The sequence below is a fragment of the Bombina bombina genome, chromosome 3 (assembly GCF_027579735.1).
Source record: "Bombina bombina isolate aBomBom1 chromosome 3, aBomBom1.pri, whole genome shotgun sequence".
In the NCBI taxonomy this organism is placed as follows: Eukaryota; Metazoa; Chordata; class Amphibia; order Anura; family Bombinatoridae; genus Bombina; species Bombina bombina.
In genome coordinates this window covers 293,676,434-293,694,446 of record NC_069501.1, presented here as the reverse complement: position 1 = coordinate 293,694,446, position 18,013 = coordinate 293,676,434, and the positions used below count along the sequence as shown (strand labels likewise).

The 18,013-nt window shown below is 38.2% G+C and overlaps 1 protein-coding gene across 1 annotated transcript in view; it reads right to left on the bottom strand.

Annotated features, from left to right (window-relative positions):
• The window catches only part of C3HXorf58 (chromosome 3 CXorf58 homolog), a 60,723-nt gene that overhangs the window by 42,232 nt on the left and 478 nt on the right, over nt 1-18,013 (bottom strand). The window lies entirely within an intron of this gene.

Here is an 18,013-nt window from a genome sequence, read left to right as displayed (position 1 = left end):
AAACATACCTGATCCGGATGGATGAGTTTAGGTAACAGCTCATTTAGCCTGGTGGCCAAAATTTTTGTAAACATTTTTATATTTATATTTATTAGTGAGATAGGTCTATAATTTTTGCAATGTTGTTTGCTTTTACCAAGTTTTGGTGATACTGAAATTCTAGCCTCTAGTAACTTTGAAGGAATATTTCCCCCCTCTATTATTTGATTGAAAATCGTAGTTAAAATTGGACATCTCTCATCTGCAAAGGTTTTGTAGAAAAAGCTTGAATATCCATCCGGACCAGGTGCCTTGTTGACTTTTAAATTTCGGATAGTCTGTTTTACTTCTCGTGGGGTAATAGGAGCGTTTGTTTAAGTCTTCAGCATCAAGTCTGGGCAAGCTACAGTTCTGCAGAAATTCAAGTGTTTCTTTCTCAGTTTGGGATTTATTGCTATTAGTGGGAAGAGCATAAAGTGTCTGATAGTATTGGGCAAAAGTATCTGCAATTATTTGAGGGTGATTGGAAGTTTGCCCATCCGGTTTTTAAATTTGTGGGACTGATATTACTCTAGTAATTTCTTTTAATTTATTAGCTAACATTCTATCTGGCTTGTTAGCTTGTATGAAATATTGTGTGTCTAAAAGTCTTATTGATCTGGTGGCCTCCAAGGTTAGTAAGTTATCTAGGGATTTTTTTTGGTATTTAAAAGGTTAAGAATTTTTTTGGAAAGTTTTAATTTACGGAGAGATTGAAGCTGAATCCCTTCCTGTTTGAGTTGTTGTATAACTTGTTGTGAATTTTTGTTTTGTTTGCTAGATTCTTTTATTAAAGTGCCCCATAGAAATGCTTTCAATGCGCCCCATATAAAGACAGGGTTAGATACTTAATTATGGTTTATTCCCAGAAATTGGGTTATTTCTGATTTTAGTGTCTGTGTAAATAGTTTATCTCTAAATAGTTTTAGATTTAATGTCCAACTTCTGTTCCTATAGGGGTCAATTAAGCCCGACAATTATGAGTACATAATCTGATGATTCGACCAGGTTGCTGGTATAATATCTGACTTAAATATTAAGGGAGATAAAGTTTGGCTTAGTAAAATGTAATCTATCCTTGAATAGACATTGTGTACCGTTGAGTAAAAGGTATAATCTTTTACTTGTGGATTGTAGGTCCGCCAGCTATTTTATATATATATATATATATATATATATATATATATATATATATATATTTTTTTTTTTGTTGTTTTTTTTTTTATAAATTTTATCTTGACTGATAATGAGCCCTGCTCCTGTGCAGGAATCCAATACAGGCATCTAGCAGTAGGGGTGGGGAGCTGCTCCTTTCAGAAATGCTGTGCCTTGCTGATATCAAATACATTGTAGATTCAGTTTACCCAGCAGCTAGCTAGCAGAGGGGACTTTTTTTTTGCCTTTTTGGCAGCTGTGGGGTTAACTGCATCTGCTATGTATTTGAGCCGTTTATCAGAGAGCAGGAGATTATGTGGCAGGTTCCAAAATGTTTACATACCCTAAGTTTCAGACTGTAGACGTCACTAGGGGGAAATATAAGTAAGTGGCTTTCCCTTCTCTTCATTCTCCTGCATGGGCTCTGCTTTTAGACTTCTATAGATTGATCGGCTGTTACTGAGATCACAAACAGAAAGTGAAAGTAAAACAGCCATTTTACAAATGTGTGCTAAAAGCAACCACTAGATGGAGCTGGTTTGCAAGAAATCACAAACAAATCAATGCAGTACAGCCACATCTGAGGATTTTTTTTTCCAGCAAAAAATTGCAAATTCTCGCGGTTTTTAAATTGCGGCAAATAATCTCAGTTTTAAATCGCATATGCGATTAATCGTGCAGCCCTAGTTGTGATGTATAGAAAGGAGCTGCACAAACAGGTGCTAATGTCTTAGGTGGCTAGTGTCGTACCTTGGCCTCATCCAGTTCCCCCCTTCTGCTGATGCTATTTCTCAGAACCGGAGCGATGTTGGCCTCTGTAAATGTCCAAATACGATGTACAGAACCTAGTTTAGGCGTTGGTATCAATTCAACATAGAATTAGATGCTTTAAACCCCCAAGGAATAAGTTTAAAGTAAAAGTAAACTTAGTGCTTCTACTCTGCAGATTTACATAATTACCGACAAAACAATAGCACTTTCATTCATGACTTTTTTTTTGCATTACATAAATACCGTTTTCGCCGCATTTAAATTGATATTTTTTTAATCTTCTATTCAGCCCGTTGGTGATGCGTCAATTTACTTCCTGGTCACATTTTTTCAATAGACCAATTGACTTTCTGGCCGATCGGCGGCCAGAAAGCTACGTCACAGCCTGCTCGCAGCCAATGCGCATGCGCCGAGTTCAATATAAACAAGGTTATGCCTGTAGCGTGTTCACAATTTGCGCATGCGCATACTTGATGATCATTTCTTGCCAAGATTCTCAGCGTCTTAGAGGGCTGCTCCGAGTTCAAAAGAAATAACCGATAGTAAGTTATTAATATAATATTTTAAATCAGTGCTCTATATTTTAAATATTTATACTGCCCTCATTTTCACATATGAATAATATTTAAAACAAAATCATTACGATTAGCGCATGTGCAATAGATGCATATATCGTGAACGATCTTTTAGCCGACGTATAGAACGGGTGTGACCGCTCTATACGTAATGAATACAAAATACAGGAAGAGGAGGGTGGGAGGAGCAACGGACAGAACGGTAGGGAAATAAAATATAAAAATATTAACTATTAGATTGAAGAAAATAAAAAACAAACAAAGTGAAAATGTTATATTAGTGCTATAGATTATAATGATATGTGGCAATGTGGAAAAATTTACTTTCACTTTAAGCACAGGAGCTCTAGGCTGATGCGACTACTCGCTTCTATAGTTAGCTCCGCCTCCGGGAACTATCTTTTTTTTAATATTTATAGGCCTTTACTTATATATATTATCTGGCTGGAGGTGTTGTGTAACTAATTGTACTTGTTTACTTACTCGATAAGAATTACTGAAAAAATGGAACGTTTGAAATAGTCAGCTTATAAAATGTCTTTCCTTCTAGATCTGCTCAGTCAAAGTAAGTGCTATCATTGAGAAGTGGAAGTGATATTATTGAGAATTGGAAGTGCTATTATTGAAAAGTGGAAGCATCTTGGAGTAACAAGAGCCCAACCACAAAGTGGTAGACCACACAAATTCACAGAGCGGGACCACAAAGTTCTGAAGTGCATAACGCTTAAAAATCACCTATCATCTGTTGCAAGAAGTTACTGGATGCAACATCAACTAAAGAACTGTGCGTCTGGAGCTTCATGAAATGGGTTTCCTTTGCTGAGCAGCCGTACACAAGCCTCGCATAAACATGCGCAATGCCAAGTGTAGGATGGCATGATGTAAAGCAAGCCACCACTGGACTCTCGAGCAGTGGAAATGTGATCTCTTGAGAGTTGGATCAGACTTCACTATCTGGCAGTCTGAAGAGTCTGGGTGTGGCGGATGCGAGGAGAATGCTACCTACTGCAATGCATAGTGCCTACTGGAAAGTTTGGTGAAGGAGGGATAATGCTATAGCCCAGTGATGTGCAGTCACTAGAGGCAGGTGAGGCAGTGCTTCACCTCTCATATGGGCAAAAATAAATATTTTTTTTTATTGGCTTTAAAAAAATAAAAAAAAAAATGCTATTTTTCCCCCCAGCTATATGTTGTGCAATGGAGAGGCACAAGCAGGTCTGCCCACCATTACACAACATGCTGCGCCATCTACTGGATGAAAGTGTTTAAGATCATTGCATGGCCCATTATCTGCTTATTTGAGGCAGTCCCATTTGGGCTGACCCAATCCAGTGAGAGGCATTAGTAAGTGAAATTTAGGGTTGGGGCTGGATGTTAAATCACATAAAACAAAACAAAAACGGAAAAAACAAAAACTTTCATTTATTTTGTTGCTGTCCTGTGAAGCTGACAGCTTTGCTAAAGTGAAAAAGAGAATTCTGTTCTTCCCCTCTAAGTGCAGTGGAATGTGCCACTGTCACTTCCTGAATCCTTACAGAGCAGGAAGAGAGAGGCACAGAGAACACTGTTTCAGCCACATCTTATTAAAGTAAGATTTTACTGAAAGGGATTCTGTTATTGAAAATGATCATTTAATGAATGTGGTTTAGTGTTTTTGTTGAATTGTGTTCAGATACTGCTCATTAACAGGGGGGGACAGTAAGTGAGCATAACCCAATACTGACAGGAAGTAAAAGGGTCAATTCAAATTTAAATCCATAATTTAAAACCCAGAGTTTGAAGTTAAGTGTGCAGTGTCCACATTATTTAAACTAAAGTTTTTGACATTGAATATTGCTAAGCCTCCCTTTTTCATGGTTATTTGATTTAATTAGGTACAAACTCCATATATGTTATGTCTGTTCAGTCAGAGGATGCAGTATCTATTTTTATTTTTCTCTGTGTCTCCATTTATTTAAAGACTGCTGTTAACTTGTAATTCACAAATCAATTGAAAGCTGTTGCATTGTGTTTTTAATATGTGCTGCTTTTATACAAGTTTATATTAATTAAAAGGAGATAATGAGTAATTTAAAAAATATATGTAATTATTGCAGTTAAATGTTTTTAGAAATAATGCCACTGTAAAGTAACTGGTTAAACACATAGTCAAAGGGAGACATTTAAAATTAAACTTTCATGATTGAGGTACAGCATGCTATTTTAATATACTTTTCTAGTTATTTATATTTTGAGAATTAGCATTAACTGTTACTGGCCCCATGTCAGCAAATCAAATTAGTTTTTGAAAGGAACATGAAAGTCATCATTACATTTCCATAGAAATTGCACACAAAAAAAAAAAACTTTCTATTTTACTTTTATTATTATGTACTTCATTCTTTTGGTATCCCTTGGTGTCCTTTGTTGAAGAGCATACCTAAGTGGGATGTGCACGTGCATATGAATACCATATTGCAGCAGCTGTGTTGGCAGTATTGATAACTTGTCCTTTGTGTAAAACTTGTATGGTAAAATATTTCTATTTTTACAATACAGTAGTGAGTAGAGAAGAGATTGTGTATCATTCTAATTGCTTAGTAACTGGCACTGTGCCACAGAATTGTGTGAGTGTGTATGTGAGCAGAGTGTGTGTGGGTGTCAGTGACCAGAGTATGTGTGCTTTATTCTCCAGGTAATCAATACATTTCCGATGAGCTGGTGCTTTAGTGCAGTGTTTCTCAACAATGGTCCTCAAGTACCCCCAACAGGCCAGGTTTTCATTATAGCCAAATCAGTGCACAGGTGAAGTGATCAGCTGATCAGTAACTCAGTGGTTACTAACTTGCTCTCACCCATCACCTGATTATGTCACCTGTGCACTGGTTCAGCTATCATTTAAACCTGCCCTGTTGGGGGTACTTGTGGCCCTCTGTACATGTGTTTCTCCGGCGTATCATATCTAGTGCCTCACCAGCCTCTGACCTCACTGCACATCACTGCTATAGCCTGTTTCTTTCATGTAATTAACAAGAGTCCATGAGCTAGTGACGTATGGGATATATATTCCTACCAGGAGGGGCAAAGTTTCCCAAACCTTAAAATGCCTATAAATACACCCCTCACCACACCCACAAATCAGTTTTACAAACTTTGCCTCCAAGGGAGGTGGTGAAGTAAGTTTGTGCTAGATTCTACGTTGATATGCGCTCCGCAGCAAGTTGGAGCCCGGTTTTCCTCTCAGCGTGCAGTGAATGTCAGAGGGATGTGAAGAGAGTATTGCCTATTGAATGCAGTGATCTCCTTCTACGGGGTCTATTTCATAAGGTTCTCTGTTATCGGTCGTAGAGATTCATCTCTTACCTCCCTTTTCAGATCGACGATATACTCTTATATTTACCATTACCTCTACTGATTCTCGTTTCAGTACTGGTTTGGCTTTCTACAAACATGTAGATGAGTGTCCTGGGGTAAGTAAGTCTTATTTTCTGTGACACTCTAAGCTATGGTTGGGCACTTTATTTATAAAGTTCTAAATATATGTATTCAAACATTTATTTGCCTTGACTCAGAATGTTCAACTTTCCTTATTTTCAGACAGTCAGTTTCATATTTGGGATTATGCATTTGAATTATCATATTTTTCTTACCTCAAAAATTTGACTTTTTTCCCTGTGAGCTGTTAGGCTCGCAGGGGCTGAAAATGCTTCATTTTATTGCGTCATTCTTGGCGCAGACTTTTTTGGCGCAAAAATTCTTTTCCGTTTCCGGCGTCATACGTGTCGCCGGAAGTTACGTCATTTTTTGACGTTATTTTGCGCCAAAAATGTCGGCGTTCCGGATGTGGCGTCATTTTTGGCGCCAAAAGCATTTAGGCGCCAAATAATGTGGGCGTCTTATTTGGCGCTAAAAAATATGGGCGTCGCTTTTGTCTCCACATTATTTCAGTCTCATTTTTCATTTGCTTCTGGTTGCTAGAAGCTTGATATTTGGCATTCTTTCCCATTCCTGAAACTGTCTTATAAGGAATTTGATCTATTTTGCTTTATATGTTGTTTTTTCTCTTACATATTGCAAGATGTCTCACGTTGCATCTGAGCCAGAAGATACTACAGGAAAATCACTGCCTGCTGGATCTACCAAAGCTAAGTGTATCTGCTGTAAATTTTTGGTAGCTATTCCTCCAGCTGTTGTTTGTAATAATTGTCATGACAAACTTGTTAAAGCAGATAATATTTCCTTTAGTAATGTACCATTGCCTGTTGCAGTTCCCTCAACATCTAAGGTGCAGAATGTTCCTGATAACATAAGAGATTTTGTTTCTGAATCCATAAAGAAGGCTTTGTCTGTTATTTCTCCTTCTAGTAAACGTAAAAAGTCTTTTAAATCTTCTCTCTCTACAGATGAATTTTTAAATGAACACCATCATTCTGATTCTTTGGACTCTTCTGGTTCAGAGGATTCTATCTCAGAGATTGATGCTGATAAATCTTCATATTTATTTAAGATAGAATTTATTCGCTCTTTACTTAAAGAAGTACTAATTGCTTTAGAAATAGAGGATTCTAGTCCTCTTGATACTAATTCTATACGTTTGGATAAGGTTTTTAAAGCTCCTGCGGTTATTCCAGAAGTTTTTCCTGTTCCTAATGCTATTTCTGCAGTGATTTCCAAAGAATGGGATAAATTGGGTAATTCATTTACTCCTTCTAAACGTTTTAAGCAATTATATCCTGTTCCGCCTGACAGGTTAGAATTTTGGGACAAAATCCCTAAAGTTGATGGGGCTATTTCTACCCTTGCTAAACGTACTACCATTCCTACATCAGATGGTACCTCGTTTAAGGATCCTTTAGATAGAAAAATTGAATCTTTTCTAAGAAAAGCTTATCTGTGTTCAGGTAATCTTCTTAGACCTGCTATATCATTGGCTGATGTTGCTGCAGCTTCAACTTTTTGGTTGGAAACCCTAGCGCAACAAGTAGCAAATCGGGATTCTCATGATATTATTATTCTTCTCCAGCATGCTAATAATTTTATCTGTGATGCCATTTTTGATATTATTAGAGTTGATGTTAGGTTTATGTCTCTGGCTATCTTAGCCAGAAGAGCTTTATGGCTTAAGACTTGGAATGCTGATATGGCTTCTAAATCAACTCTACTTTCCATTTCTTTCCAGGGAAACAAATTATTTGGTTCTCAGTTGGATTCTATTATTTCAACTGTTACTGGTGGGAAAGGAACTTTTTTACCACAGGATAAAAAATCTAAAGGTAAAAACAGGGCTAACAATCGTTTTCGTTCCTTTCGTTTCAACAAAGAACAAAAGCCTGATCCTTCGTCCTCAGGAGCAGTTTCAGTTTGGAAACCATCTCCAGTCTGGAATAAATCCAAGCCTGCTAGAAAGGCAAAGCCTGCTTCTAAGTTCACATGAAGGTACGGCCCTCATTCCAGTTCAGCTGGTAGGGGGCAGGTTACGTTTTTTCAAAGAAATTTGGATCAATTCTGTTCACAATCTTTGGATTCAGAACATTGTTTCAGAAGGGTACAGAATTGGTTTCAAGATGAGACCTCCTGCAAAGAGATTTTTTCTTTCCCGTGTCCAAGTAAATCCAGTGAAAGCTCAAGCATTTCTGAATTGTGTTTCAGATCTAGAGTTGGCTGGAGTAATTATGCCAGTTCCAGTTCCGGAACAGGGGATGGGGTTTTATTCAAATCTCTTCATTGTACCAAAGAAGGAGAATTCCTTCAGACCAGTTCTGGATCTAAAATTATTGAATCGTTATGTAAGGATACCAACGTTCAAGATGGTAACTGTAAGGACTATATTGCCTTTTGTTCAGCAAGGGAATTATATGTCCACAATAGATTTACAGGATGCATATCTGCATATTCCGATTCATCCAGATCATTTTCAGTTCCTGAGATTCTCTTTTCTAGACAAGCATTACCAATTTGTGGCTCTACCGTTTGGCCTTGCTACAGCTCCAAGAATTTTCACAAAGATTCTCGGTGCCCTTCTGTCTGTAATCAGAGAACAGGGTATTGTGGTATTTCCTTATTTGGACGATATCTTGGTACTTGCTCAGTCTTTACATTTAGCAGAGTCTCATACGAATCGACTTGTGTTGTTTCTTCAAGATCATGGTTGGAGGATCAATTTACCAAAAAGTTCTTTGATTCCTCAAACAAGGGTAACCTTTCTGGGTTTCCAGATAGATTCAGTGTCCATGACTCTGTCTTTAACAGACAAGAGACGTCTAAAATTGATTACAGCTTGTCGAAACCTTCAGTCTCAATCATTCCCTTCGGTAGCCTTATGCATGGAAATTCTAGGTCTTATGACTGCTGCATCGGACGCGATCCCCTTTGCTCGTTTTCACATGCGACCTCTTCAGCTCTGTATGCTGAACCAATGGTGCAGGGATTACACGAAGATATATCAATTAATATCTTTAAAACCGATTGTTCGACACTCTCTAACGTGGTGGACAGATCACCATCGTTTAATTCAGGGGGCTTCTTTTGTTCCTCCGACCTGGACTGTAATTTCAACAGATGCAAGTCTCACAGGTTGGGGAGCTGTGTGGGGATCTCTGACGGCACAGGGAGTTTGGGAATCTCAGGAGGTGAGATTACCGATCAATATTTTGGAACTCCGTGCAATTTTCAGAGCTCTTCAGTTTTGGCCTCTTCTGAAGAGAGAATCGTTCATTTGTTTTCAGACAGACAATGTCACAACTGTGGCATACATCAATCATCAAGGAGGGACTCACAGTCCTCTGGCTATGAAAGAAGTATCTCGAATTTTGGTTTGGGCGGAATCCAGCTCCTGTCTAATCTCTGCGGTTCATATCCCAGGTGTAGACAATTGGGAAGCGGATTATCTCAGTCGCCAAACGTTGCATCCGGGCGAATGGTCTCTTCACCCAGAGGTATTTCTTCAGATTGTTCAAATGTGGGGGCTTCCAGAGATAGATCTGATGGCCTCTCATCTAAACAAGAAACTTCCCAGGTATCTGTCCAGATCCCGGGATCCTCAGGCGGAGGCAGTGGATGCATTATCACTTCCTTGGAAGTATCATCCTGCCTATATCTTTCCGCCTCTAGTTCTTCTTCCAAGAGTAATCTCCAAGATTCTGAGGGAATGCTCGTTTGTTCTGCTAATAGCTCCGGCATGGCCTCACAGGTTTTGGTATGCGGATCTTGTCCGGATGGCATCTTGCCAACCATGGACTCTTCCGTTAAGACCAGACCTTCTGTCGCAAGGTCCTTTTTTCCATCCGGATCTGAAATCCTTAAATTTAAAGGTATGGAGATTGAACGCTTGATTCTTAGTCAAAGAGGTTTCTCTGACTCTGTGATTGATACTATGTTACAGGCTCGTAAATCTGTATCTAGAGAGATATATTATAGAGTCTGGAAGACTTATATTTCTTGGTGTCTTACTCATCATTTTTCTTGGTATTCTTTTAGAATTCCGAGAATATTACAATTTCTTCAGGATGGTTTAGATAAGGGTTTGTCCGCAAGTTCCTTGAAAGGACAAATCTCTGCTCTTTCTGTTCTTTTTCACAGAAAGATTGCTATTCTTCCTGATATTCATTGTTTTGTACAAGCTTTGGTTCGTATAAAACCTGTCATTAAGTCAATTTCTCCTCCATGGAGTTTGAATTTGGTTCTGGGAGCTCTTCAAGCTCCTCCGTTTGAACCTATGCATTCATTGGACATTAAATTGCTTTCTTGGAAAGTTTTGTTCCTTTTGGCCATCTCTTCTGCCAGAAGAGTTTCTGAATTATCTGCTCTTTCTTGTGAGTCTCCTTTTCTGATTTTTCATCAGGATAAGGCGGTGTTGCGAACTTCTTTTGAATTTTTACCTAAGGTTGTGAATTCCAACAACATTAGTAGAGAAATCGTGGTTCCTTCATTATGTCCTAATCCTAAGAATTCTAAGGAAAAATCGTTACATTCTTTGGATGTTGTTAGAGCTTTGAAATATTATGTTGAAGCTACTAAATCTTTCCGAAAGACTTCTAGTCTATTTGTCATCTTTTCTGGTTCTAGAAAAGGCCAGAAAGCTTCTGCCATTTCTTTGGCATCCTGGTTGAAATCTTTAATTCATCTTGCCTATGTTAAATCGGGTAAGACTCCGCCTCAGAGGATTACAGCTCATTCTACTAGGTCAGTTTCTACTTCCTGGGCGTTTAGGAATGAAGCTTCAGTTGATCAGATTTGCAAAGCAGCGACTTGGTCCTCTTTGCATACTTTTACTAAATTCTACCATTTTGATGTATTCTCTTCTTCTGAAGCAGTTTTTGGTAGAAAGGTACTTCAGGCAGTGGTTTCGGTTTGAATCTTCTGCTTATGTTTTTCATTAAACTTTATTTTGGGTGTGGATTATTTTCAGCAGGAATTGGCTGTCTTTATTTTATCCCTCCCTCTCTAGTGACTCTTGTGTGGAAAGATCCACATCTTGGGTATTCATTATCCCATACGTCACTAGCTCATGGACTCTTGTTAATTACATGAAAGAAAACATAATTTATGTAAGAACTTACCTGATAAATTCATTTCTTTCATATTAACAAGAGTCCATGAGGCCCACCCTTTTTTGTGGTGGTTATGATTTTTTTGTATAAAGCACAAATTATTCCAATTCCTTATTTTATATGCTTCGCACTTTTTTTCTTATCACCCCACTTCTTGGCTATTCGTTAAACTGATTTGTGGGTGTGGTGAGGGGTGTATTTATAGGCATTTTAAGGTTTGGGAAACTTTGCCCCTCCTGGTAGGAATGTATATCCCATACGTCACTAGCTCATGGACTCTTGTTAATATGAAAGAAATGAATTTATCAGGTAAGTTCTTACATAAATTATGTTTTTTTGGCATTTGGGCTAGGACCCTTAGTTCCAGTAAAGGGTCCTCTTAAAACTGCAGCATACAAACACATTTTAGGCATCTGTGTGCTTCAATTTGGGGAAGGCCCTTTCCTGTTCCAGCATCGCTGTTCTCCTCTTCACAGTGAGAACAAATTGGATGTAGAATGCTTTGTCTACTTAGAATGTTAAAAAAAGTCTAGATGCTTTTTTCCCCCCAACTCAGGATATACATGGATGAAACAGTTAGAACTGATAGTTGATCCAAGGAGAAATCTGTTTTCTTTCATGTAATTAACAAGAGTCCATGAGCTAGTGACGTATGGGATATACATTCCTACCAGGAGGGGCAAAGTTTCCCAAACCTTAAAATGCCTATAAATACACCCCTCACCACACCCACAAATCAGTTTTACAAACTTTGCCTCCAAGGGAGGTGGTGAAGTAAGTTTGTGCTAGATTCTACGTTGATATGCGCTCCGCAGCAAGTTGGAGCCCGGTTTTCCTCTCAGCGTGCAGTGAATGTCAGAGGGATGTGAAGAGAGTATTGCCTATTGGATGCAGTGATCTCCTTCTACGGGATCTATTTCATAAGGTTCTCTGTTATCGGTCGTAGAGATTCATCTCTTACCTCCCTTTTCAGATCGACGATATACTCTTATATTTACCATTTCCTCTACTGATTCTCGTTTCAGTACTGGTTTGGCTTTCTACAAACATGTAGATGAGTGTCCTGGGGTAAGTAAGTCTTATTTTCTGTGACACTCTAAGCTATGGTTGGGCACTTTATTTATAAAGTTCTAAATATATGTATTCAAACATTTATTTGCCTTGACTCAGAATGTTCAACTTTCCTTATTTCCAGACAGTCAGTTTCATATTTGGGATTATGCTTTAAATTATCATATTTTTTCTTACCTCAAAAATTTGACTTTTTTCCCTGTGGGCTGTTAGGCTCGCGGGGGCTGAAAATGCTTCATTTTATTGCGTCATTCTTGGCGTGGACTTTTTTGGCGCAAAAATTCTTTTCCGTTTCCGGCGTCATACGTGTCGCCGGAAGTTGCGTCATTTTTGACGTTATTTTGCGCCAAAAATGTCGGCGTTCCGGATGTGGCGTCATTTTTGGCGCCAAAAGCATTTAGGCGCCAAATAATGTGGGCGTCTTATTTGGCGCCAAAAAATATGGGCGTCGCTTTTGTCTCCACATTATTTCAGTCTCATTTTTCATTTGCTTCTGGTTGCTAGAAGCTTGATGTTTGGCATTTTTTTCCCATTCCTGAAACTGTCTTATAAGGAATTTGATCTATTTTGCTTTATATGTTGTTTTTTCTCTTACATATTGCAAGATGTCTCACGTTGCATCTGAGCCAGAAGATACTACAGGAAAACCACTGCCTGCTGGATCTACCAAAGCTAAGTGTATCTGCTGTAAACTTTTTGTAGCTATTCCTCCAGCTGTTGTTTGTAATAATTGTCATGACAAACTTGTTAAAGCAGATAATATTTCCTTTAGTGATGTACCATTGCCTGTTGCAGTTCCCTCAACATCTAAGGTGCAGAATGTTCCTGATAACATAAGAGATTTTGTTTCTGAATCCATAAAGAAGGCTTTGTCTGTTATTTCTCCTTCTAGTAAACGTAAAAAGTCTTTTAAATCTTCTCTCTCTACAGATGAATTTTTAAATGAACACCATCATTCTGATTCTTTGGACTCTTCTGGTTCAGAGGATTCTATCTCAGAGATTGATGCTGATAAATCTTCATATTTATTTAAGATGGAATTTATTCGCTCTTTACTTAAAGAAGTACTAATTGCTTTAGAAATAGAGGATTCTAGTCCTCTTGATACTAATTCTATACGTTTGGATAAGGTTTTTAAAGCTCCTGCGGTTATTCCAGAAGTCTTTCCTGTTCCTAATGCTATTTCTGCAGTAATTTCTAAGGAATGGGATAAATTGGGTAATTCATTTACTCCTTCTAAACGTTTTAAGCAATTATATCCTGTTCCGCCTGACAGGTTAGAATTTTGGGACAAAATCCCTAAAGTTGATGGGGCTATTTCTACCCTTGCTAAACGTACTACCATTCCTACGTCAGATGGTACCTCGTTTAAGGATCCTCTAGATAGAAAAATTGAATCTTTTCTAAGAAAAGCTTATCTATGTTCAGGTAATCTTCTTAGACCTGCTATATCATTGGCTGATGTTGCTGCAGCTTCAACTTTTTGGTTGGAAACTCTAGCGCAACAAGTAACAAATCGTGATTCTCATGATATTATTATTCTTCTCCAGCATGCTAATAATTTCATCTGTGATGCCATTTTTGATATTATTAGAGTTGATGTTAGGTTTATGTCTCTGGATATCTTAGCCAGAAGAGCTTTATGGCTTAAGACCTGGAATGCTGATATGGCTTCTAAATCAACTCTACTTTCTATTTCTTTCCAGGGAAACAAATTATTTGGTTCTCAGTTGGATTCTATTATTTCAACTGTTACTGGTGGGAAAGGAACTTTTTTACCACAGGATAAAAAGTCTAAAGGTAAAAACAGGGCTAACAATCGTTTTCGTTCCTTTCGTTTCAACAAAGAACAAAAGCCTGATCCTTCGTCCTCAGGAGCAGTTTCAGTTTGGAAACCATCTCCAGTCTGGAATAAATCCAAGCCTGCTAGAAAGGCAAAGCCTGCTTCTAAGTTCACATGAAGGTACGGCCCTCATTCCAGTTCAGCTGGTAGGGGGCAGGTTACGTTTTTTCAAAGAAATTTGGATCAATTCTGTTCACAATCTTTGGATTCAGAACATTGTTTCAGAAGGGTACAGAATTGGTTTCAAGATGAGACCTCCTGCAAAGAGATTTTTTCTTTCCCATGTCCCAGTAAATCCAGTGAAAGCTCAAGCATTTCTGAATTGTGTTTCAGATCTAGAGTTGGCTGGAGTAATTATGCCAGTTCCAGTTCCGGAACAGGGGATGGGGTTTTATTCAAATCTCTTCATTGTACCAAAGAAGGAGAATTCTTTAAAACCGATTGTTCGGCACTCTCTAACGTGGTGGACAGATCACCTTCGTTTAATTCAGGGGGCTTCTTTTGTTCTTCCGACCTGGACTGTAATTTCAACAGATGCAAGTCTCACAGGTTGGGGAGCTGTGTGGGGATCTCTGACGGCACAAGGAGTTTGGGAATCTCAGGAGGTGAGATTACCGATCAATATCTTGGAACTCCGTGCAGTTTTCAGAGCTCTTCAGTTTTGGCCTCTTCTGAAGAGAGAATCGTTCATTTGTTTTCAGACAGACAATGTCACAACTGTGGCATACATCAATCATCAAGGAGGGACTCACAGTCCTCTGGCTATGAAAGAAGTATCTCGAATTTTGGTTTGGGCAGAATCCAGCTCCTGTCTAATCTCTGCGGTTCATATCCCAGGTGTAGACAATTGGGAAGCGGATTATCTCAGTCGCCAAACGTTGCATCCGGGCGAATGGTCTCTTCACCCAGAGGTATTTCTTCAGATTGTTCAAATGTGGGGGCTCCCAGAGATAGATCTGATGGCCTCTCATCTAAACAAGAAACTTCCCAGGTATCTGTCCAGATCCCGGGATCCTCAGGCGGAGGCAGTGGATGCATTATCACTTCCTTGGAAGTATCATCCTGCCTATATCTTTCCGCCTCTAGTTCTTCTTCCAAGAGTAATCTCCAAGATTCTGAGGGAATGCTCGTTTGTTCTGCTAATAGCTCCGGCATGGCCTCACAGGTTTTGGTATGCGGATCTTGTCCGGATGGCATCTTGCCAACCATGGACTCTTCCGTTAAGACCAGACCTTCTGTCACAAGGTCCTTTTTTCCATCCGGATCTGAAATCCTTAAATTTAAAGGTATGGAGATTGAACGCTTGATTCTTGGTCATAGAGGTTTCTCTGACTCCGTGATTAATACTATGTTACAGGCTCGTAAATCTGTATCTCGAGAGATATATTATAGAGTCTGGAAGACTTATATTTCTTGGTGTCTTTCTCATCATTTTTCTTGGCATTCTTTTAGAATACCGAGAATTTTACAGTTTCTTCAGGATGGTTTAGATAAGGGTTTGTCCGCAAGTTCTTTGAAAGGACAAATCTCCGCTCTTTCTGTTCTTTTTCACAGAAAGATTGCTATTCTTCCTGATATTCATTGTTTTGTACAAGCTTTGGTTCGTATAAAACCTGTCATTAAGTCAATTTCTCCTCCTTGGAGTTTGAATTTGGTTCTGGGAGCTCTTCAAGCTCCTCCGTTTGAACCTATGCATTCATTGGACATTAAATTACTTTCTTGGAAAGTTTTGTTCCTTTTGGCCATCTCTTCTGCTAGAAGAGTTTCTGAATTATCTGCTCTTTCGTGTGAGTCTCCTTTTCTGATTTTTCATCAGGATAAGGCGGTGTTGCGAACTTCTTTTGAATTTTTACCTAAAGTTGTGAATTCCAACAACATTAGTAGAGAAATTGTGGTTCCTTCATTATGTCCTAATCCTAAGAATTCTAAGGAGAAATCATTGCATTCTTTGGATGTTGTTAGAGCTTTGAAATATTATGTTGAAGCTACGAAATCTTTCCGTAAGACTTCTAGTCTATTTGTTATCTTTTCCGGTTCTAGGAAAGGCCAGAAAGCTTCTGCCATTTCTTTGGCATCTTGGTTGAAATCTTTAATTCATCTTGCCTATGTTGAGTCGGGTAAAATTCCGCCTCAGAGAATTACAGCTCATTCTACTAGGTCAGTATCTACTTCCTGGGCGTTTAGGAATGAAGCTTCGGTTGACCAGATCTGCAAAGCAGCAACTTGGTCCTCTTTGCATACTTTTACTAAATTCTACCATTTTGATGTGTTTTCTTCTTCTGAAGCAGTTTTTGGTAGAAAAGTTCTTCAGGCAGCGTTTTCAGTTTGAATCTTCTGCTTATGTTTTTTGTTAAACTTTATTTTGGGTGTGGATTATTTTCGGCAGGAATTGGCTGTCTTTATTTTATCCCTCCCTCTCTAGTGACTCTTGTGTGGAAAGATCCACATCTTGGGTAGTCATTATCCCATACGTCACTAGCTCATGGACTCTTGTTAATTACATGAAAGAAAACATAATTTATGTAAGAACTTACCTGATAAATTCATTTCTTTCATATTAACAAGAGTCCATGAGGCCCACCCTTTTTTGTGGTGGTTATGATTTTTTTGTATAAAGCACAATTATTCCAATTCCTTATTTTATATGCTTCGCACTTTTTTTCTTATCACCCCACTTCTTGGCTATTCGTTAAACTGATTTGTGGGTGTGGTGAGGGGTGTATTTATAGGCATTTTAAGGTTTGGGAAACTTTGCCCCTCCTGGTAGGAATGTATATCCCATACGTCACTAGCTCATGGACTCTTGTTAATATGAAAGAAATGAATTTATCAGGTAAGTTCTTACATAAATTATGTTTTTTTTCCCATCCTTTGAGGCACAATTGGGAAACAATTCAATGTATTTATTTATTTATATTATTTTTGCTTTCTTTTGGATCAACAGTAGTAACCTGAATGTGTGAAAGGTTGAATTTTAGTCTCTTTCAACCTATATTACTTTGTAACTACTGTATGTGAGAAATTAAAGTGCCATAATAATAAAAAAATTATTTTAGTCACCCCAAAATTGGCAGAAAAACAGCAAATATTCAACTTCAAGTTTGAGCTTTCTGACATTTCCCTTACATCCTCCATCCTTTCCCACAGAGTAGAAAAGAATGCCCCATTTTAATGAAAAAAATAAAATCAATATCTTATACAGCACTTGCATTCTTTCTCCTCTTTTTCCATCTTAATCAACTGGTTGCCCTTTACTGTGAAATATTCATGCTCATATGCTACTCTTTGCAACACACTACAGATTGCTAAATGATTGACAAAGACAATAATTTTCAATTTTATGCAACGCCTTGAAACCCGCTCACAATTAAAATGATATTTGAGATTATATTATTCCAATAGAGCATGCAATTTGAAACAACTTTCCATTTAGTTCTATTATCTAATTTGCTTTTATCTCTTTGTATACTTTGTTGAAAAGCATACCTTGATTGGCTCAGGAGAAGCAATGCACTACTGAGAGCTAGCTGCTGATTGGTGGCTGCAAACAAATGGCTCTTGTCATTGGCTGACAATGTTTTCAGCAAGTTTCCAGTGGTGCAATACTGCTCATTCAACAAAGAATACCAAGAGAATAACGCAAATGTAATAAAGGAATTAAATTGGAAAGTTATTTAAAATCATGAAACAAAAAAAGGAGTTTCATAGTTTCATATCCCTTTAACAACTCCTAGGTTTTAGCGAAAACACTAAACTGAATAAGCAAAATTGCGTAAGTGAAACTAAATGCTCTTTACTTTAAATATACATCCGTTTTTGCAAAAGGTGAAAAATGCATTTACCTATCACAAACTTGCTGCTGTTTATGCTGTCACATAATTATTGCTAGACTTCTGTTCATCCGATCTTCCTAGTGCAACAGAAAACAAAAGCATCAGCACGTTTCCATGGTAACAAAGGACCAATCCAAAGTAACAGCACCAGAAAGCGTCTTTCATCACCACGTAAATGCTGACGTAAGGCTAGTTCTAGTCTTGCCCTCAATTACAATG